Consider the following 23,406-nt stretch of genomic DNA (forward strand, 5'->3'; position numbering starts at 1 on the left):
GAACATATTATGTTCATCTTTGAAAAATCCCACCTTAGAGAGAACCTTATTACAAGTGCCGTTTTAACAACCAGTTTGCTGAACTAAACAAAAAAATTATAATCAGTTCTGCTGAACTGGTGCAAACTGGCTGAATCTCACCACTGGTTTTGACTCTTGATGTGTGACATCAGGAGAGTTACTTGACTTCTCTCTGTCTCAGTTTCCTCAGCTATAAGCTGAAGTGATAACAGCAACCAATGAATAAGGCTATTGTGAGCATTAAGTATAATATAAATGACTTAAAGTGCTTTAAAAAGCATCAGGAACATACATGGTTTCACTCAATAAACACCAACTATCATCACCAAGTCCATTTTAGCAGGATGTCTGCAAACTCGGGGTTAACCTCACAGGCTGAAAACAACAGAATAAAAAAAGACCCCATTGTAATGATTACAAATTGGTGATTTAGATTATGGGGAGGTAAATATTGTCCGTGAAGAGCCAAATAGTAAATATTTTCAGCTTTATGGGTCACAAGATCTTTGTTGCAACTACGAGGCTTTGCAGTTGTAGTGTGAAAACAGCCATAGATAGTATATAAAACAACAGGCACAGCTGTGTTCCAAAAACACTTTATCTACAAAACAGGACTAACTTTTATCTATAGAAACTGACGGCTGGGGAGATTTTCCAACCCCTGATTTAGATAATTGTATACTGCTTTGGTCCAAAAGAACTATCTTTTGGAAACAATAAGTAAACTGTTTTCTGCCTGAAATTCTTTTCTTCTCCTATTTACATGATCACCTCCACCAGATCACCTTTTGTAAAACACTCTTTACGTGTGTGCGCGCGCACACACACACACACACACACACACCCCACCTGTGTATGCATACACATCGTCTGGTCCTTCAGGCACAAGTTCTAACTAACATCTGGTGTGTGGTAGTCCTCCCTTATCCATAGTTACACTTTCTGTTCCCTATGGTCAACGCACCAACACAAGAAGGGTGAATATAGTACAATACGGTCAATATGGTATTTTGAGAGGGAGAGAGATACCATACTCACATAACTTTTATTACAGTATATTGTTATTGTTCTATTTTCTTTGTTATTGTTGCTAATCTTCTCCTATGCCTAATTTATAAATTAAACTTTGTCATCAGTTTGTATGTATAGAAAAAAACATGGTATTTCAATACTATCTGTGGTTTCAGGCATCCATGGGGGGTCCTGGAATGTATCCACTGTGGATAAGGGGGGACCACTGTGTTTGACCAGTCATTTATTTTCACTGTGCTCTCATCTGAATGTAGCCTGGGGGAGGATAGGACCCTTAACTCCTAGCGCCTGGCAACGACTCACTGAATCACAGCATCAGGTTAATAAATATTTGTACATGAATACATGAAAGAATTGCTGGCCATAAAGGACTAAATCATTCTGATAGTTTAAATACACATGAATTAAGGGCTACTCTCAGTAAAATACACTTACATAGTCACTTATTTCTAAGAAACTGTACCCACGCTTCCTGCTTTCAATATGCAAGTCTATAAACAGCGCTTTCTTCCCAAAGTCCAAGGGCTCAGTCAGGCTCCCCCCACCCCAGCTTATCAGTCTATTCATGGTAATTGAAAGCACATGTTCTAAAGAGCTTTTGAGTTCTCTTACTCATTATCAGCCCATTTTTATTTAAGGCATCCGGTTTATGCTCTCTTTTGTCTTTATATGATAACCATAGATTTTGGAAAAGTTTGAAAAAAAAACCTAGAACATTTTGTAAATTAGTTGCTCCATTTTTCCCATTAATCTTTCTATGTTTAAGACTAGCATAGAGCCCTGGCTGGATAGCTCGGTTGGTTAGAGCATTGACCCAAAATGCAGAAGTTGCTGGTTTGATTCCTGGTCAGGACATATACGGGAACAGATCACTGTTCCCATCTCTCTCTCATATCAATAAAATAAACATAAAAAAATTAAAACAAACAAAAAGATTCAGCATAGCACTAGGCACACAGTAGGTACTTAACATGTATTTAAAAAAATCAAACAATAAATGTGTTTTCATTGAGTTGTTTTATTACATTCTATAGTATAAATCTGAGCAGAAAGAGCAGCGTTGTCTGAAGAACACAGGTCTGAACACAGAAGAATGTACTATATATTTTGTGTGGGCACCAGAAAGTGAGAACAGGAGGAATGGAAAATCAAATTTTCGGGTAATTTTGCCTTTGATTTTTGCAACATGTACAAAAGACAGAGTTCCAAGAATAAAAAAAGAGCATTGGGCCCTGGCCGGTTGGCTCAGTGGTAGAGCGTCGGCCTGGTGTGCAGGAGTCCCAGGTTCGATTCCCGGCCAGGGCACACAGGAGAAGCGCCCATCTGCTTCTCTACTCCTCCCCCTCTCCTTCCTCTCTGTCTCTCTCTTTCCCTCCCACAGCCAAGGCTCCATTGGAGCAAAAGTTTGCCCTGGCGCTGAGGATGGCTCTGTGGCCTCTGCCTCAGGCGCTGGAATGGCTCTGATTGTGACAGAGCATTGCCCCCTGGTGGGTATGCCGGGTGGATCCCGGTCGGGCGCATGCAGGAGTCTGTCTGACTGTCTCCCCGTTTCTAACTTCAGAAAAATACCAAAAAACCCCCCAAAAAACAACAACAAAAAAACAGAGCATTGGGAACACCGAATCTCTCAAATTACATATGCATATTATTTATTAGCATGGTGAGACAAGGAATGTATATATTAGGAGAACAGTGCTTACCCCCTTTGTGTTTGTCATAAATTGTCAGCCCTGTCAGATCACTCAGGAGTGAGTATGATAGCTGTGGAAAGCCAGTTCTCACATCAGCCTGATCCAGCAGGTACAGAAAATTGATTTCATAAATGTTACGCTGGTTAACAGAGCAGACTCTCTCTGGTGGGCTCAGAAACACCTATTTATTTTTTCTGACACCTATTTCCAGAGCATACAGTTGTCCTGCGAGTGATTTAATGAATAAACAAAGACAAGAAGACAAATGTTGCTTTTCAGGGTCTGCACCTTTGGTTGATAGAATCATGGCAAGAAAAAGTGGACACTCTAATCTATATCAACTGATTTAGGGAAGGAGTCCCTGCTCTACAATGCTCTTAGAAACTTAGAGCTGGATGTATCTGGAGGTGGCCCATTCCCACCAAATGCACTCTGTGATACACAATATATTAGACAGGTTTTTTTTCTAACACTCTTTAAATGTTTCTTGCTTCCTCTATATATCTGCTCTACTTTGTACATGCTAAAGTTGCAACTTAAAACAATGTGCTGGCACTGCCAATCATGAGCACCTTGAACATAGAAGTCTTTTATTTTACTTTTTTAGCCAAGTGAGAGAGAAAAAAGAGAGAAAGAGACAGGAAGGGAGAGAGAAAGAGAGAGAGAGAGACAAGAAACATCAGTTCTTCATTGTGGCACCTTAGTTGTTCATTGACTGCTTTCTCACATGTGCCTTGACCCGGGGGTTCCAGCCGATCTGGTGACCCCTTGGCTCAAGCCATTGACCTTTGGGCTCAAGCCAGCAACCATGGGGTCATGTCTATGATTCCACATTCAAGCCGGTGACCTCGAGGTTTCAAACCTGGGTCCTCAGTATCCCAGGCTGATGCTCTATCCACTGTGCCACCACCTGGTCAGGAAAGATAGGAATCTTTATTGATTTTTTTTTTTTTTTTTTTTTAGAGAGAGAGGAGTGAGAGAGAGAGACAGAGAGAGAGAGAAGGGGGAGGAGCAGGAAGCATCAACTCCCATATGTGCCTTGACCAGGCAAGCCCAAGGTTTCGAACCGGCAACCTCAGTGTTCCAGGTCGACGCTTTATCCCACTGCGCCACCACAGGTCAGGCCGAAAGATAGGAATCTTAATTCACATTTTTATCTTCAAAATTGCTTAGTGTTAGCTCATGGCAGGCCCTCAACAAATGTTTACTGACTGAATAAAATAATACATAAAAGCTTCATAGTACAGCGCAAAACTCACTTCTCTTTGTTTAGAAACTTCTTCATAAAACTGTGTAAAAAGATCAGAAATAGTCTTCATTTCTATGTATCAATGACTAAGGCAATTTGAGTTGAGATAGGAAAATAAACAATTAAACCCCCAATGCAACATACTTACTTTTTAAAAAAAATTCTATTTTATTGTTTAGGAATAGAACATGAGACCTAACCTCTTAAAATGTTTTTTTGTGAACAACTACTTTACTGTTGACTATAGGCACAGTGTCATACAACACATCTTTACTTATTTATTTATTTTTAATATTTTATTTATTGATTTTTTAGAGAGAGAGGAGTGAGAAAGAGAGAGAAGGAGAGAGAGAGAGATAAGGGGGGAGGAGCAGGAAGCATCAACTCCCATATTTGCCTTGACCAGGCAAGCCCAAGGTTTAGAACCGGCAATCTCAGTGTTCCAGGTCGACGCTTTATCCCGCTGCGCCACCACAGGTCAGGCTACAACACATCTCTAAAGCATATCAATCTTGCTTAACTGAAACTTTATGACCATTGACTAAGAACCCCCCAATCTTCCTCCCTTCCAGTCCCTGGCAACTACCATTCCATTGTTTGATTCTGTGAATTCAACTATTTAGAATATCTAATATAAGTAGATACATGCATTGTTTATGCTTCTATGACTGGCTGATTTCACTTAGCATAGTGTCCTCAAGGTTCATCAGTATTGTCACAAATGGCAGGGTTTCTCCCCTTTTAAAAGCTTCATTTTATGTATAGCCCACATTTTTTTTTTTTTTATCAACTGATCTGTCGACAGACACTTAGGTTGTTTTCACAGGTTGGCTGTTATGAATTATGCTGCAGTGAACATGAGAATTCAAGCATGAAGTCATGTGGTTCTGGGCTTTTTTTATTGGGAAACTTTTGATTATTGACTTAATTGCCATACTAGTTATAAGTGTTTTTATACTTGCTATTTCTTCATGATTTATTATTGGCAGACTGTATGTTTTTAATAGTTTATCCATTTCTTTGGCGTATCATTTTCATTGTAGTTTCTTATGACTGTATTTTTTGGTATAAGTTGTAGGATCTCTATCATTTCTGATTTTATGAGGTTTTTTTCTCCTTTCTTAATTAGTTTAGAGTAAGGTTTGTCAATTGTTTTTATCTTTTCTAAAAATCAACTCTTCATTGATTTTTTTATCGCTTTTCTATTTTTTCTATTTTATTTATTTCTGCTGTATTCTTTGTTATTTTCTTTTTCCTGATAGGGTTAGGTTTAGTTTGTTCTTTTTTTTCCTAGATCCTTGAGGTTTAACATTAGGTTATTCATTTAAAATTTCTTCCTTTTGAATGTAGTTATTTATTGCAAAAACTTCACTATTGCAGTTTAAATGTTGCTATTTACATGGACCTTTATGTCCAAAAGTGAGCTTATATGTCTTACAACCTGTATGCAATTAAAGCCTTGTAATGTTAGGTTAGTTCTTAACCGATCTTAGCTTTTTCTGGGCCCCAGTGACATAATAAATATGAGCTTTCTTTAGTTCTTCCTCATTGGTTTAAGATTTATTCATTTCTGGTTCATTAACACAAAATGAAAAGCATTAGTGAACATCTAGCTTCATGGTCTTCATAACATTTTTGAGTATAGTTATTTTCTTCATAATATCCATCTCCTTGCAATGAGCACATTGTTTTATTACATTAGAGATTAAATTCCTCCCATAAAGGACTTTACATTCTTAATTTCAATTTTGAAAGTAAATGTGGTTATATTCCATGCCTAGTGCAGTTCATTCATCATTAAAAAAACTAGAGAGCCCAGATACTACAGTATAAGGGACAGTTTTGTACCCAAGGCATAATCATGAGTGAGTTATAAATCACTCTGAAATCTGGTTGACTCTTTGGGTGGTTGAATAAAATGTTCATCAGTGAAAGAAAACAATTAAAATGCAGAAGGAAAAAGGAGCTGCCCTGGGCTGGTTACTTCATCACTCACTTTTCCTAGCTCTAATTAGTCCTAAGTACTACACATGTTGACTAAACATCTCATGATAATAATAATCAAAGGGAGGAGTCTGGAGGAGGAAGTGTCATGCACAAATCAGCAGGTTCAATGAGAGCCAGAGGGGCTGGGTTCCACACTGAAATATTTTCAAAATATAGCCAACGCTGATAGTTTTTGAATGCTGTTAAGTGAAGAGAGATTTCCCAGTGAATTAATTAGGTGCTACTAATTGCTTTAAGCTTGACTGTTTGTGATAGACTGTATAAAATTTTCTTAAGCTATTGGTGGAGTGAACTAGTTGACAGAGAACTTCCACAAATCATTCATTATGATCTTTAAATCTCGGAAGATGGAATTCTTATAAAGCTAGACTTGCTCAGTCACTGCCCGAGTCTGGTTCTCTCAGCCAACCTATCTGTCCTTGTAGGCATTCAATATGCAGTATTTAGTACCAGCCACTTCGAAGGGACACCATGAGCCACTGGGGTGGGTGATATATAGATGAAAGAAATATGATGCTTGCCCTCAAAGAGTCTACAATGTAGCTGGAGACAGATATACAAACAAATCAATTAAAACACAGGCTTGTGTATTTTTGAATATAGTTATTTTCTTCAGAATATATACCTCTTTGCAATGTGCACATTCTTTTACTTCGGTGGAGATTACTTTCTTCCCATAAAGGCCTTGACAGTGACAAGAGGAGTCATATTCTAACAGAGCCCTCTTTAAAACACTACTCTACTCAGTACATGGATAGCAACTTCATCTGGGAGTTGAGGGCTGGGCACACTTTAATGCTTCCCCCGGTAGAGATACCTCATTGTAACCCTTCCTGAGAACACAGTCAGGCACACACGCTGTCCACGGTTCAGAGCTGTGTGTATTTATTCCTCTCTGCAGGAGAGGGGGAGGCCTCAGAATGCAAGCTTTAAGTAGCGAAAGGCAACCCCAGTGTTCCTCTGAGCAAAGTGCTCCTGAGAGAGCAACTGCTTAATTAACCAGAGGAACTTTTTTTGTTTTGTTTTGTTTTTTTGGTTTTAGCAAATCTAGGTTATACACTTATTTAGTCCCCCACAAACCTTTCTGAAGCAAAAGTTCTTTTACTCTTTTGGAAAGGAGTTGGAAAAGAAGAAAGGAAGACAGAAGTAACCTCCAGTCACCCCCCCCCACACACACACACCTTATTCCTATCCCTGACCTCCTGAGGATCCAGGCTGGGATGGGTACTGGGGAGAAGGCTGGGGTGCTGACGTGAGCTCCAGCCACTCCTCCCAACACTAGTCTATCTGCGACGCCATTCATAGTCCCTTTTGTGCCACCGTGAGTCACTGATTCCTCAAATAATGTTTTGTTTTACAATTTCTTACATGAACCCAGCTAGAAAGTACAGCAAAGAGTCAATGCCATCTTGCCAGGAGGACAGCCACAGCTGGGAAAATGCCTGCTCAGGTTTGTGGTCGGCCCTGCTCCCGGGAGACCCACTCTTCGCCCCAGTTCGAGTACCGCTGAGCTTGCTCTGAGATTTATGGTTTGTTCTATAGTACTGCTTCCAACCATGCCTGAGCCACATTACTGCTCCTCTCCTCATTTCTGGACGCAACAAAGTCTTTCTCGGGTTCACTGGAGTCTGCTATCATTCCCTTTTCAGGAATTATTAAACCACACTTTTAAATAGCAGATTTCTTTTCTATGTTGAAAAGGAATGCAGAGACAGTTCAACCATTTTTTCATTCAAAGCAGATGTTGATGATCAGAGGGTTTATGTCCTGGGAGGCAGAGTTTAGCTGAGGCGGAATGGTAATGGAACCCAGGACAGCTAAAAGCTGGGATTGGATGATGTACTGAGGGTTAGTTGAGAAAAATGCTTTTCTTAAAATTAGGCCCCCCCCAAAAAGATAAATTGCAAATCCGTAGAGGCAAACTTAAAACAACCTCAGTTTAGAAGAATCAAAATATACAAGAAATTTAAAGCCCTGTTGAACTTCCTGAAAAGGAGTCTTGATTTAAATTTTTACAAATATCTTTTATTTAATTAGTTTTTAAACTTTCTCTTTTTTAATGTTTATTTTATTGATTTTAGAGAGAAAAAGAGAGAGAGAAAGGAAAGGGGAAAGAGACAGACAGGAGTATCAATCTGTTCCTGTATGTGCCTTGACTGGGGATCCAACCAGCAACCTCTACTTTTCCGCATGGTGCTCTAACCAGCCAAGCTATCTGGTCAAGGAGATAAATACCTTTTAATGCTCAACAAAGAATAGTTAAAAAATGGCATAAAAGAAAAACAAACAAAAAATGATTTGTCAAATATATTGATATATGGTGCTGCTTATGAAACCAACTAGATAACAAAATTATCATAAGTGGGACACGTCAATGAAATTGCTTTTTAAAACTTTATGAGAACAATATGTAAAATATATTATATATGGAATAGATAGCTAGAAAACAACATAGAGTTAATCATAGGTTTAATATTTCCACTCATTTTTTTTTTTTTTCATTTTTTCTGAAGCTGGAAACAGGGAGAGACAGTCAGACAGACTCCCGCATGCGCCCGACCGGGATCCACCCGGCACGCCCACCAGGGGCGACGCTCTGCCCACCAGGGGGCGATGCTCTGCCCACCAGGGGACGATGCTCTGCCCATCCTGGGCGTCGCCATGTTGCGACCAGAGCCACTCTAGCGCCTGGGGCAGAGGCCACAGAGCCATCCCCAGCGCCCGGGCCATCTTTGCTCCAATGGAGCCTTGGCTGCGGGAGGGGAAGAGAGAGACAGAGAGGAAAGCGCAGCGGAGGGGTGGAGAAGCAAATGGGCGCTTCTCCTGTGTGCCCTGGCCGGAAATCGAACCCGGGTCCTCCACACGCTAGGCCGACGCTCTACCGCTGAGCCATTCCACTCATTTTTAAAAAGAATGTACTTGGAAAGGGATTTTGGTTAAATTCTTTAAATAGAATATAGCACTAACTTAAGTTGGACAATTTTATAATCCATTTTCTTAAATATTTCAAGCTATCTTTTTCTTAATAGCAGTTATTTTGCCCTTAATTATCTAGAAAGTTGTTTTAATCTCTATTTCACTTTGTGTGACCACTCTTGAGAGGTGGATCAACTGTCTCATACATACTAATAATATTCTAACCCTTCAGTTTGGGCTGAACACCCAGGGTATGGGTTTCTGAGAATTAGAGAGACTTTTTGTGATGCTAATAAAGGGAGCAGAAGGTGTGGCTCCTAGCCTCTCTCACTGTTATGTGGGGTAGATAGTCGCTGCTTACTGCAAAGTTACCATGTGAGCTCTGGAGGAGAAATGCTGGGAGAGAGCGGGCTTTGATTTTTGTACAAATCAAATTGGATTTGGAGTGAAATTCCAGCTTTACTGATGATTGGTCACGTGAGCCTGGACCAGCTTTCATCTTTAAGGGGTTTGGGTTCTTCAGTTCTATGAGAAGAAGAACAATATTTACCAGATCGGGTTGCTGTGAGGAATTAGATAACGTAGGTGGGCGCAGGGCACATAGAACATGCCCAGTGAATACCAGTGGCCTTTCTTCTCTCAGAGAAGGGAGAGATCTTAAAAGCTATTTAGTTTAAACCTTGATTTTAAGAGAGACAATTTTTTAAATTAACATTAAAAAAATTTGATATTGCCAACAAGGGAATTTCTAGTTTCAAATTTTAAAATGCTATTATTTGTATTTAAGGTTGTAAAAAAGAGAAAGAAATTATAGGTAGCATGCATGTTTGGGGGTTTTAAAAGTATGCATACATATAGAATTTTAAAGATGCAAAAATATACATAAAATATACATATCTACAAAGTTGGGGGGTTTTTCTGTTTTTTTTTTTTTTACTTTTTGGAGACTAGTAATCCTTCAAAAGTTTAAGAAGAATGCAAAAGATTACCTTAAAAAGTATAGCTTTGGGCTGTAAAATAGTGCTTTGAATTCCAAAGCACCATATAAGTGCAATTGGTGTTATTTATCTACCATGATGTAACTAAAATTCTTGGAATTCGAAGTGTTGGGCTGTGTAGTGACTTTCCTTTTAGCATGCTCATCATCCACTTAGTTTATATCTGAATGACCTTAAAAGACCTGAGATTTCATTAAACGGTAAAGTTTTCATCAGAATACCTATTATCTCCTGACCAGGCGGTGGCGCAGTGGATAGAGTGTCAGACTGGGATGCTGAGGACCCAGGTTCGAGACCCCGAGGTCACCAGCTTGAGCGCAGGCTCATCTGGTTTGAGCAAAATCCCACCAGCTTGAACCCAAAGTTGCTGGCTCCAGCAAGGAGTTACTTGGTCTGCTGAAGGCCTGCCGTCAAGGCACATACGGGAAAGCAATCAATGAACAACTAAGGTGTTGCAACGCGCAATGAAAGGCTCATGATTGATGCTTCTCATCTCTCTCCGTCCCTGTCTATCCCTCTCTCTGTCTCTGTAAAAAAAATAAAAATTAAAAAATTAAAAAAAAGAATACCTATTATCAGTTTTGCTTGTATCTATTTTGATAATATCTGTTTTGATAATATCTATTTATTCCTTTTGGCTCAGCCGAATATGTCATGCTTTCTCTGAGGCCTAACTGGTTGACCTAGTTTGGAAGACCTAAGGAAGTTCTATAGTTTTTTCAAGTTGTAATTGTAACCTATAAAAATAATCCTATAAATATCTAGCTTTCACCCAGTGCACATAAGAGTTCTTGTAATTGTGAGCATACTTCAAAAGTTAGGGGTCTTCTCTGAAAAGCTTTAGCAATCCTGCTTTTTAATTTTGCCATCTACACATTAAGTTAAACACATCGAGAAGATTTAAAAAAAGTTTTAGCGTGTACCTCCAATAACTTCCATTGTTTGTATTTCCTACATTTGCCTTGAAATAAGAACTTCCCTTAAGTGCTCAATAATTTAGAAACTCGAGTGGAAGATTCCATAATATAATTTGGTGCATGGAAAAGTTAAGGGTAAGATTGGTTTTCTACCTACCCAAAGGAACCCAGGAAGGCAGCTACCCAGCCAATATCACAAAATCCTGGCTTCAACCCATCACAGCGCTCCTTTCTTCCCCTTAATTCTTTTCCACTGGGGAGTGAGGATTGTTCTATGGTTTCCATTAGAAACACAATTTTCTAATTGAAGACCAAGAAACAATCTAGCTCAAAACAGAGCTCCTGCTGGTTTTTGTTTCATTCCTTGTTGAAATATATCTATGAGCTCTGCTTTTGGGAAAATAGGAGCTTTCTAGACAGACTATCAACTATTTGCAGCCTTGATATCTAAATTTCCTTTAAAACAACAACAAATGAAATCATGCTCAGACTAATGATGCATGATAACTCTAAACTGGATTAAAGCCATTTAATATATATCATGGAGTTTATTGCCACGGCAGTGCCTGATTAATAGTCACCATCTGTATTCTTCTGGAAATACAGCTGCTTCATCAATAGTCATGAAATTAAGGCTTCAAAGGAAAAGAGAGGTGATGGCTAGTAAAAGAAAAATGGTTCTGACTGACAATAGTGTATGAAAATGGTAAAAATCAATGACTATGGGAAGTAAGGATTGAAAAAAGTCTAATTTTATATGCTTTGGAAAGTATGGCAGTGGAGAATAGGAGAAAGATGTTCTCTCACCCACCCGTAGGAGCAATAACAAAGCAATTGACATTTCAATTGGTTTTCTGCAGTAAAATTATATGGTTTCTGGGGGCAGTTGAATTCCCTTCAAGAACAAGCTACGGATGTGTTGCCCGTAGTAAGCATCTAAAACATCTGTTAGATGCATGACGGCATGAATGACCTGATCTCACAAAATACAACGTTCAGCACTGAAGGGAATTGCAGCACTCCGTCAGTATCTCTGAGGCTGTGGTAAACATTGTTGCCATTTGCCAACATTTCCAGCTCTCTTTTCTTTCTGGGCACATGGAAAGGCCACACTTGCTTGCTCTACTGAATTTAGGCATGGCTACCTGAGCTATATAATGTGAGTAGAAGTGACTATGTCCTTTCCAGGTGCTGTATCTAAGAGCTGGTGTGTGATCACCATGCTGCTTTCCCCTGCACCAGTAGCTGCGGAACCATGAGCTCATACTGAGAAGCTACAGGATTGAGCAGCAGCTTGCATTGCTAAGCCAACAGGAAGACATCGGCTCTGGAGAATTGCCTGGATCCTCAGAAGACTTTGTATAAGCAAGAAATAACCCTCGTTGTTAAAAGCCAATGCAGACCAGACGGTCTACTCCAAAGATGATCAAGATGGTCCATAGAATCTCCCATCCAACATACTTCGTCAGTGTGGATTTGCCACACTCCCAGCAAGAGCTGGACTCTATTTCCTCTCACCCTGGATCAGGGGGGTTGGAGGCAGCAGTAACTGCCACCACAAGGTCAAGAAAAACCAAGAAACTTTTCTTGGAGCATGACTCTCTTGTAAAGCTCACTCTCCTTGCTCCTTCTCAGAATCCAGCCAGCACAGCCCGAGCCTTGCAGAGAGTTCACATGTCAGTGCCCTTGTCAAGAGTCCCAGCTAATCCGAGCCATCCCAGCCAAACACCAACCATGTGAATGAAGAAGCTTCCAAATGATTTCAAGCCCCAAGTCATTTGAGTATTCCCAGCTGAGACCCCAGACATAACACAGCAGATACAAGACATCACCACTATGTTGCATCTAATTTCCTGACCCACAGAATTTATGAGCGTAACAAAGTAAGATTGAAAATAATATTTTCAGTTTTTTTGATAATAGTGCTTTATACAGTACCAGCATTCTGGGGAAGTTATACAAACTTTATCTGTGTCCATTCTCCGTAACTATAAGCCACATCCCTACTCCCTCTCTCAGGAACGCAAGGTTAGTGAACTGAAATGACTGGTGTGCAGCAATTTTTATTGTTTCCTCCAGGCAAGATTTATTCTGAAAATGACTGTATCCTTCTGTGTCTCAAGGAAACAAATGGTGCATCTAAACATATTTACACACAATAAAATGCTATGAAGAAAACTGAGAAGCTCATATTGTGATGATTGGTTGCCATTTCAGAAATAGCTGACATCTAAGTCATTACCATGTTAGATGTAAGTTTCAGATATTGCCATGTCAGTTGAGAGACTTCTTAACTAAACATTGTTCCTCTGTTTCAAATTGTTAGCAATAAAATAAAATAAAATAAAAAATAAACATTTTAACAAAACCACTAGAGAAAACAACTTAGGGGCTCCCATCACATTATATTTAGAAGCATCAGTACCAGGAATGAAAATGCATAGGAGAAAACTGCCAATATTGCACATAGCAACTATCTTGATTAATTAGCTTAATTTTAAGGTTCCACAGCATTAGCGACAAATGGAGACCAGGAATGCACACTAATGCAAGTGTTGTCTGAGTAATTTTATAGCTTCTTAATTAAACTTTGGAGGCTAATTTTCATTATTCATAATATGTTGGGAAATATGGGTCCTAAAGAAAATATAAAATGTATACTGCTAATTTGCAGAAAGGGAAAAATATATGTTCCACCAAAGCAGCCCGGGGTAAGGAACCAAACTCCCTGCTGAAGTAAAAAATGATCATATCATTTCATTCTTGCCTCACTCACAGCAACAGGACAGTCAGACTAGAGAGAAGTCTGTAAGAGCCTGCACACTAGAACAATGCGCACACTTCCTAAGTATCACACGATTTAACAGAGGCGAGCTATAGTATTGGAAAACACAGATGGGACTTAGTATTGGCAAGATCTGAAATGAAATCACAGCCACTCTGTTTACTTGCTGCTTGACCTTGAAAAAAGAACCTTTCTATGTCTCAGTTTCCTTACCTTTAATATGGAGATAATGATACCTGTTATGCAGTATTACTCTGAGGAGGGGAAATTATGTGTGTAAAATGCATGGTATGAAGTGAGCACTTAATAAAGGGCATTTATCATGATTATATTTTTTTTTAAATTTTTTTTATTTTTTGCATTTTTCTGAAGCTGGAAACAGGGAGAGACAGTCAGACAGACTCCCGCATGTGCCCGACCGGGATCCACCCGGCACGCTTTGCCCACCAGGGGGTGATGCTCTGCCCATCCTGGGCGTCGCCATGTTGCGACCAGGCCACTCTAGCGCCTGAGGCAGAGGCCACAGAGCCATCCCCAGCGCCCGGGCCATCTTTGCTCCAATGGAGCCTTGGCTGCGGGAGGGGAAGAGAGAGACAGAGAGGAAAGCGCGGCGGAGGGGTGGAGAAGCAAATGGGCGCTTCTCCTGTGTGCCCTGGCCGGGAATCGAACCCGGGTCCTCCGCACGCTAGGCTGATGCTCTACCGCTGAGCCAACCGGCCAGGGCCTTATTTTTTAATTTTTATTTTATTATTATTTTTTTTTTTGTATTTTTCTGAAGCTGGAAATGGGGAGAGACAGTCAGACAGACTCCCGCATGCGCCCGACCGGGATCCACCCGGCACGCCCACCAGGGGCGACGCTCTGCCCACCAGGGGGCATCGCTCTGCGCAACCAGAGCCACTCTAGCGCCTGAGGCAGAGGCCATCTTTGCTCCAATGGAGCCTTGGCTGTGGGAGGGGAAGAGAGAGACAGAGAGGAAGTGGGGGGTGGAGAAGCAAATGGGCACTTCTCCTATGTGCCCTGGCCGGGAATCGAACCCGGGTCCCCCACACCCCAGGCCGACGCTCTACCGCTGAGCCAACCGGCCAGGGCCTCATGATTATATTTTAATAGGAAAGATAGTAGCAATCCTTCCAACATAAAGCTATACACATTAACCCTTAGATTACAAAATCTAGCAGTCAATTTCCTCGTGGTCGTTCGCGGAGAGCTACAATTTGGATTTAGGCAAAGGCTTTAAGCTTGTCCTCTTGTCTTGCCCTCTCATTGTGCTCCTGAGGTCAACTCCTCTCTTGGAAGATAAGTCTGCCTGTCCTGTCCTGGTCTGTGCAGAGATTTTAGACCTTCGTGTCTGAAACCTTATTCTACACAAAAGCCACATGCAAAACTGGCAAGTAAACCATGATTCCCTTCTGAGCTTTTGTCAATGACACTGAAATGAGTGTTATTATATAACAAGCAAATGGAGGAAGTGATTTGCAAGCCAATTATTCACACATACAGCCAGTGTTGCATTCTAAGAAATTCTTTCCTTTGCTGAGTGGCTTGTGGGTTGTTGCTTTCGTGACTGTCTTTCCTCCTCCCACTTCTTCCTCATCTCTTTGCCAGCTGCCTCTCAATCCTTTTGCTTTATTACATACACACACACACATGTGCGCATGCACATGCACACACACACACATTATTTCTGCAACACTACAGTGAGCCAGCTGTCTTGTCCCATGTAGTCCTCTGGACCCAAAGATGATGGTTGGGTCCATTTGGCCAAGTCTGAAACAATAGCCAAATACTAGGTGTCATCCCAGGGTGCTTTGCCACAAAGCCCACTGATGAGAAGGTTCCTTGAGAGAAGGACCTGCTGGCAGTTTTCAACATCAATCACGGTGACTTCCAATTTCTGTCATTGGTTTTGATAATATATTGTTTTCAGATCCCAGAGGATTTGTTGACACCTTCAAATAACAGCAGTTCACCAAAACTAGATTCTAAAGTTTAGGATTAAATCAAGTATTTGTGAATGTATTTCCTACTCCAAATGGAAGAGACAGTTTCCAGGCAGAAGACTCGCAGATTTATAGATCTCTCCAGCTGGAAGACCCTTTGAAGTAAAGGAGTCTGACTTCTTGGTCTATACTTGAAGAAGCAGAGACTCTGAGAGCCAGAACTGAGAACTCAAGTAATTTAAGCTGTTGGAACGGTTGCAGGCTATGAAAATACTATCTTTACCATTTTAATGCCTACATTTTCATGACACCATTTGAACCTTACAGTTATTTAATCTTACACTGTTCTTCCTATATTTTACTTATTTATTTATGTATTTAATTATTCTCTGCCATCACCACAAAGGTTCGAGGTTGTATTCTTCAACTATGAAAAAAATGTTACTACCAGCAGCGATGCTTGTGTTTTGAGCTATTTTCTCAATAGCAGTAATGGATCTCCACTCTCTTGCTGATTCATATTATAATCAATTCAATTTATTTGTGAAACAGAGGCAAGGTATGTGGTCAAGAAACAGAGCGAAGCTTGTATGTGAACATACACAAGAGTATATGTCATTAATTTTAGAATATAACCAGTTGAGCAAACTGGTTTCACCTCATATAAACCACAATTTAAAAAATATATCATTATCTGTTCATAGCAAGGAAGAACAATAAACAGGAGGATAAATGATAATATGTGTAAACCAAATAATTTGTTTAAGTAAACTTCTGCTTAAATAGAGGCCATTAGTATTTAATAACATCTGAGGTTTGGGTGCTGCTCCAGAGTTGAAACAGGCAACCTCCACCCTCATTTTTAAGATGTAGGATGAGGCTTACAAGGATTAAAGGATTTGCTGGAGATCCCAGAGCTAAAAAGAGCCACTCCCAGGACTTAAAGCCAAGACCAAGAGCTCATTCCACTCTACAAAAGTCATTCTAGGTGCTGACCTTTGAAGTCAAGGCACAATGAATTACAAGGTTGCCTCTAAATCAGTAGTAAAATTAAGTTCAAACCAAAGATAATTCATGTACCCTGGCTGGTGGCACAGAGGATAGAGTACCAACCAGGAGTGGCAAGGTCACCAGCTCAAGCCCGGGGTTGCTGGCTGGAGCCAAGGGTTGCCAGCTTGATGCTGAGGGTGCTGGCTCGACCCCAATGTCACTGCTTTGAGCCCCAGTCAGGGCATATAGGCGAAGCTATCAATGGTACAACTAAGTGGAACAAGAAGTTGATGCTTCTCTCTCTCTCCTTCTCTCTCTGTCATAAAAAAAAAGATAATTTATGATTTTGCAAAGGATTCTTTCCAGCTGTGAATGTGAGTATACTGAAAAGTATGTAAAGATACACATTTTTGCATTGCTTTCCTAGGTCATCTCCCGTTTTACTTAGAAACTTCTCTTTCCACCGTACTTTTCTTTTTAAACATGAGTTAGTTCCTTTCACTTCTCTATTCCAGACTTGCTCATGGCTTCCCACCTAGCTCAAAGTAAAAGTCAAAGTTATTATAATGACCTACAAGACTCTTTTATTATTATTTTTAAAAATCTTTATTTCTTAGTTTTAGTGAGAGAGGAAGGGGGGGGGGAGAGAGAGAGAGAGACAGAGACAGACAGGAACATAGATCTGGTCCTGTATGTGCCCTGACCAGGGACCGAACCAGCAACCTCTGCCCTTCAGGATGATGCTCTAACCAACCGAGCTATCTGGCCAGGGCTAGATTCTTTAGAGTTCAGCCTCTAGGCACCTCTGATACCACCTCCTACCATTCACCATCACCCTCACTTGTGCCGCTCCTACCACTCTGGTCTCCTGGATGCTTCTGGAACATAGCAAGCATGAGCCTACATCAGGGCTTTGCACTTGTTACTCTGCTGTCTACAACACTCTTTCCTCAAATATCCTCAATGGACTGCTCTCCCGACTCCTTCTGGTCTTTGCTCAAAATTACCATGTCAGTGATTTCTTCCCCGTTTCTGCCCTTTGACCTGGGCAAGAAGGGCAACTGTCCTGGGTCTTTCCCTTCAGAGGGCCCTGCTCTCATTCATCCCTCTCCAGTGGGGGGAGGAGCATGCAGGGCGAAGGCGAGGTGCCTCAGAGCCCACTCACTCACTCCTCCCCACTTCTAGACCGCACAGCTCCCTGCCCCCCCCCCCAGGCCGTGAGCCCACTTCCGAGACAGTGCTGTCACTGGACACATTCTTAGTCCTGAGAAGGCGAAGAAGCAGCTGTTCATGGGCCGTATGGATGGAACTTGGCCATGTGGGCTGAAGTGTCCTCATGCATGTGTTTGAGAGCCTTCATGGGGCAGACCTTGCTGGAGGTAGGAAGAGGACAAATGGGAGGGACACTGCGAGATATCAACTAGTCACTTTCTAGCGCAGGACTCTGAGGGGTTTGACAATGCTAAATTTGAACATGGCCTCTGAAGATGTAATGAAGTTGTATTGTCAAGGTGGGAGGATGGTCCATGCTTGGTTTCACAGTTTCTCAATATGTAGACAGAGCAGGCAGTCCTCCATTTGCACTTTCCCCCCAGGCCCTTGCACATGCTTCATTACAGGCATGTCTGGCTTTCCCTGGCCATTCTGTCTGTAACTGCTTCTATTACCATGAACATACCATATTACTCTTCCCTTCCTTTTATTTATCTCTTTAGTACTTATCACCCTTTGACATACTATTTGTTTAGTTTATATCTTACATGGAGAATGTAAGCTCCATTGAGGGCAAGACTTATTTTCTGCTTTGGTCATTGACATTTCCCCTGCACCAAGAATAGCCGTTGCCACATGGTAGTCACTCAATAAACACTGGTTGAATACATGAGTACCTACATGTATTATGTCACTTAAATCTAAGCCTATTATAATAATACTGACCATTATTTCCATTTTGTAGAGAAGACTCAAAGGGTTGAAATAACTTCCCTGAGGTCACACAGCTTCCAAGTAGGAGAGCTAACTTTGATCACAGATTTCTCCACTGCTCATGTTCTCTCTCTACCATATTACTTTTGGAGAGGCAGAAATCCAAATATTAGATTTAGAAAATTTACAATGCAAGGATTTCTATTCCATTTGCTTGGCTGTCTGACTCACTTTTTAAACTCAGACGAGCACCACATTGACTAGAAAACGAAGAATGGCAAATATTTTTCTTTCAGCAACTGGAATTTATTTACTTGCTTTATTTAGCCTGACCTCATAGGGATGGCAATAAAATGTATACTAAATTGAAAAATTAATATAAACATGGAACTCAAACTAAAAATATTTGAAAGGAGAATAAATATTTTCTATTATTCAGATGTGCTCAATACGGGCTACTCACATAGTGATTCAGGGGAAGGATGGGGCAATTGTCAGTGGTCCATAAAATAGCCTACATTCTGGAAAAGAAGCAGAAATTGAGTGGGATATATAATGTTGTTGATTGGCTCTTATCTAATTTTAGGTTTATTCATACTGTTTCTATTTGGCTTGAACTATGAACACTTCATTCTTAGAATGCCATGTAGACTGTGAGATGAGATGTCACGGAAGAGTTATAGATGCCTACATCATGGCTGCTTCTCACCAAAGCTTCTTCTCACCAAAGTTGTGACTGTTCCCTTCCCCCAGGATGTTGCATTATACCCCTAATCTAGCTCCTCATTCAAAGCCAATCTCCTATTCCAAAAAATAGTCCAAAGAATGTCCTGCATGTGGGCTCTGATCGTGGACACATCAAACTGATCCTTTTCTGTAGATTGTCCTTTAAAATTTTTTTTCAATTAGAATTTATATTCAATACTATTCTGTATTAGTTTCAGATGTAGAGCAAAGTGGTTAGAAAATCATGTGCTTTACAGAGTGGTTCTGTTGCTGCTGCAAGTGCCCACCTGACCCCATACCTATTCATGCCAATGTAGTTGACTATACCCTTTATGCTGTAATCGCATCTCTCTGGCAAGTGTGCAACTACCACCTTGTACTGCTTTATCCCCTCACCCTTTTTTACCCAACACCCAACCTCCTTCCTCTCTGATACCTGTTAGTCTGTTCTTGGCTGTAGATTGTCCTTTAAAGCTTTTGTTGCGAATCACAGCCTTTGGAGCTAAATTTTGGAAGTCATAAATCTCTGGATTTAAAGGAGACCTCATTTTATTTCAGAGACTCAATTTTTTTCATGCCAGATTTGTTTATTATAACATAGATCAGGGGTCGGGAACCTATGGCTTGCAAGCCAGATGTGGCTCTTTTGATGGCTGCATCTGGCTCACAGACAAGTCTTTAATAAAAAAATAATAATGTTAAAAATATAAAACATTCTCATGTATTACATCCATTCATTTCCTACCGCTCATGTTCATGGTTGTGGGTGACTGGAGCCAATCACAGCTGTCCTCCGGGACAACACCAAATTTTTATTGGATAACGCATAACGTACACGGGTCGTTGTATGGCTCTCACAGAATTACATTTTAAAATCTGTGGCGTTCATGGCTCTCTCAGCCAAAAAGGTTCCCGACCCCTGACATAGAGCAATATCAACCTTCCCTACCATTTATTTTTTTAAAAAACTTTCCCTCCCTGGCTGAGTTCCAGAACCAACAGTCATTTATTCAGTCTACAAATATGCATTGAGAGTCTGCTATATGTTCTGCCTGAAACCAAAACATTAAAAAATGTAGTCACCACATTCACAGACAGACTTATCATGAGAAAAAATACAACTAATATCTAAGGACAATGATATAGTAAGTGAGGTTTTTGGTGTAAAAGAAATGATATCGAAGATGACTTTGACCCAGCTTTTCTCAAAAAGTCAAAGATATTAATTCCTTCATTCTTCTGTACGTGGAAGTTTATGTAGCTAAGATAAGGGCGATATCTTGGATCTGAAATAGGCAGAATGAAGTGTTCATTAATGGATTTGTGGACAGAACTCACTGACTCACTGGCAGTCCAAATTTGTATCAGCACAATTATCTTCTTGACTTCCTATGCAAGGCATCGAATTTTGAGGAGTGAAGGCTCAATGGAGACTTCAAGGGGCTGAGGAGCAGATGCCAGCATATCCACTTCTTGGATTGATCACTTCCTGGTTGACAAGTTATCCCATCTGAGGGAGGACTTGCTTCTACTCCCTTAACAAAGCAGAGCTTGGTGACTCTTAGGGGTCGCTGATGCCACATCCAATGTAAGCTCAGAATACAGATCAGGAACATAAGTACAGGGTCACAGCACTGGACAGTACCTTGGGCCCTCATTCATCCAAACACCACATTTTACCCATGGGAGTCTGGGGGTTCCAAGACCCTCATCTTTCTACTCTGAGTACACACAGCCTCATTTCTTTAAAGCCACTGGAAAATCTGAAGCAGAAGAAAGAGCCAAAGAAATGAAATCTTGATGATTTTATTCCCTAGTTTCTTAGAGACTGAATTTCACCTGATAAGTCATCTGTCTTCATATTTTAACATTAGTTTGGGTGAGTTTTGGCCATCTTTAAAGGGTGCCTTGAAAAATACTCTCTTTGTGTGTGTCTATCCAATATCTCTTTCTCAAATGAGATACATACTGATTAGTTTTCCATTAATACATTAATTAAAAATCAATTAATTTTTTGCTATGTTTCTTTTACATGGTATGAGGCCTCTCCGTAAGCCACATACTTGCTAATCTCCTACTGTGGGTATTCAGGGAGCCTCTGGGTGGTGCTGGGTGATGGTCCTTCCAGCTGAGAGAGGACCGGCATCCACATCTTTGCGTGGTCTGAATCCTCACAGCAGCAGCAGAAGAGGGACGCTCTTAGCTCTGTTTTCTTGGACCCACAGCACAAGTGGACTGCCAGCACTGTGAGCAGATAGCACCGTCCACTGCAATTACTCTTATGTGTGCTGTGCACGGGTCACCCTCTGGAGCTTGACTATGAGAGTACTGAGAACAAGATAGGGTCTTTCCATTTCATTTGTATGATTTCAGCTCATTATCCATTAGCAACCCAGTGAAAGAAAGGAACGAAGAAAAGTAGGGAATGGAGAAGAAATAAAGAAATGTCTAGAGATAACTGATGATTCACCGGGGGGGGGGCTTCTTATTTGCTTACTGTTTATGAAAAGCACGTTCTTATTAAGTTCAAATGAATAATTTACTAGTGCAGTATACAGCTTTTAGTTTCATATCTGTCCTACATTCTTTCATTCTTGGAATTTCCTCCTGCTCACTTCACATGATTCTAGTAAGACCAAAACAGGTGGACCTGTGGCCCAGGCTAGCCAGTTAGAATGTGTTCCTCTGGAGTCACTGGTAAGTGCAAAGTTGAGCATTCAATTTAAGCAGGGACAACTGGAGTCTTTTCACAGAGATGAAAATATCAATATATGCTGGGAGAAGCTCTTTCTCTCAGAGATTGTGAGCTACAAGGACCCCAGGAATCTGGAAAGGCTGGATCCCCTCTTTCTTTACACACAGAGGGAGCTGGTCGGAGCACAAAGCCAGCACAGAGGAAAGCAGAGGTGACAGGAAGGGAAGGAGAGACGATGTCTGCTGCTTGAACACTGAGTATACTTATGTCTGAAGATGAACCCACAGTTTTTTCAGACTTTTGAGCTAATGGTATTTATTTTTTTATGTATTTATTTTTGCTTGGATCATTCTGAGTTGAGTTTCTGTCACTGGCAGGCAAAGGTCTTGATAAATACAAATATTTTAATAGGCAACAGTGGACCAGTACAAGTGATTCTAGTGAGGTATCATGATTGACAAGATTATAAGAACCATATGAGTTAGTGGTCCTCAGGGCCTCAGAGCCCATGAAAAGGACTATGGTTGTAGGGACCCACCCATAGCCTTTGTGGTGGGTTCCACCAAAAGGCACTACTGTGCAACTAATTGCTTTGGCATTGTCCAACCTTCTCTTGGCTTTCAGAAAACCTGCATGACCCACTATTTTCTTCTGAGGGAACTCCAGAAAAGAAAGAAAAAAAGAATAAAAACATTTTTTTCCTGAGCTCAGGCCTACTGGCTTCATCCAAGACAGAAAAACCACAGATCTGCATCTGCTTATTCTCAACCCAGAAAAAACTAGACAGTGTTCCCAGAGAGCCCCCCCCCCCCCACTGGTACAAACAAACAGCGTCAACAGGAGAAAAAGCCCCTGAACTTTAAGGGAATGTTTAGCTATTATGTTAAGTGAGCAAATGAACCAGGTCTGTCCAAGGAATGGGCTATCAGAGCTCTTACTGACCCAGGGAATATGACAAATTTTCTGAGACAGTCATTTCTATAGAAACCCAAGTGTTTCCTTTCATTGTAAACACAGAGTCTGTGATCTTAGCAAGGAGTGTGGGGTAATTCTGTATTCCCCACTGAACCCACATTAACACACAACATTTTATATTCCTGTTAGTCCTGTTCTTACCTGCAACCCAAGCCACCAACACTCACTAAGGACCTAACTGGCATTTGTGGCTGGGTCTGTGTCTGAATGAATTCTCCACTTTAGTCCTTTTCTAACAGAGCCCTGTGACTTTAGTTATACCTACAATGACTTTTATTAAATAAGGCACTTTAAAAATAAAATGCAAAAGTGATCTAATTTCACAGTCTAGTGTGAGAGCATCTTAGCAGAGGGACAGTGAGTGAGATTTGAGGTTCTGAGGTGTGGTATGCAGCCAGAGGAGATGGATATTACCCAGGACACAGAATCAATTCTTCCTGGGCTACAATGAGTTACTCTACAACAAGGTTAGCCTTGGACCAAATCCAGCCCACCATGATCTAAGAATGGTCCTCACATTTTTAGGTAGTTAAAA

The 23,406-nt window shown here is 40.8% G+C and overlaps 1 protein-coding gene and 1 non-coding gene across 6 annotated transcripts in view; both read right to left on the reverse strand.

Annotated features, from left to right (window-relative positions):
• PRLR (prolactin receptor) overlaps nt 1–23,406 on the reverse strand; it is a 147,576-nt gene that overhangs the window by 55,337 nt on the left and 68,833 nt on the right. The gene's annotated exons all lie outside the window — the stretch shown is intronic.
• On the reverse strand, nt 14,633–14,708 carry TRNAP-GGG (transfer RNA proline (anticodon GGG)). The gene has a single exon. It is a non-coding gene; the product is annotated as a tRNA-Pro (tRNA).

The sequence above is a fragment of the Saccopteryx bilineata genome, chromosome 1 (genome assembly GCF_036850765.1).
Source record: "Saccopteryx bilineata isolate mSacBil1 chromosome 1, mSacBil1_pri_phased_curated, whole genome shotgun sequence".
Taxonomy (NCBI): Eukaryota; Metazoa; Chordata; class Mammalia; order Chiroptera; family Emballonuridae; genus Saccopteryx; species Saccopteryx bilineata.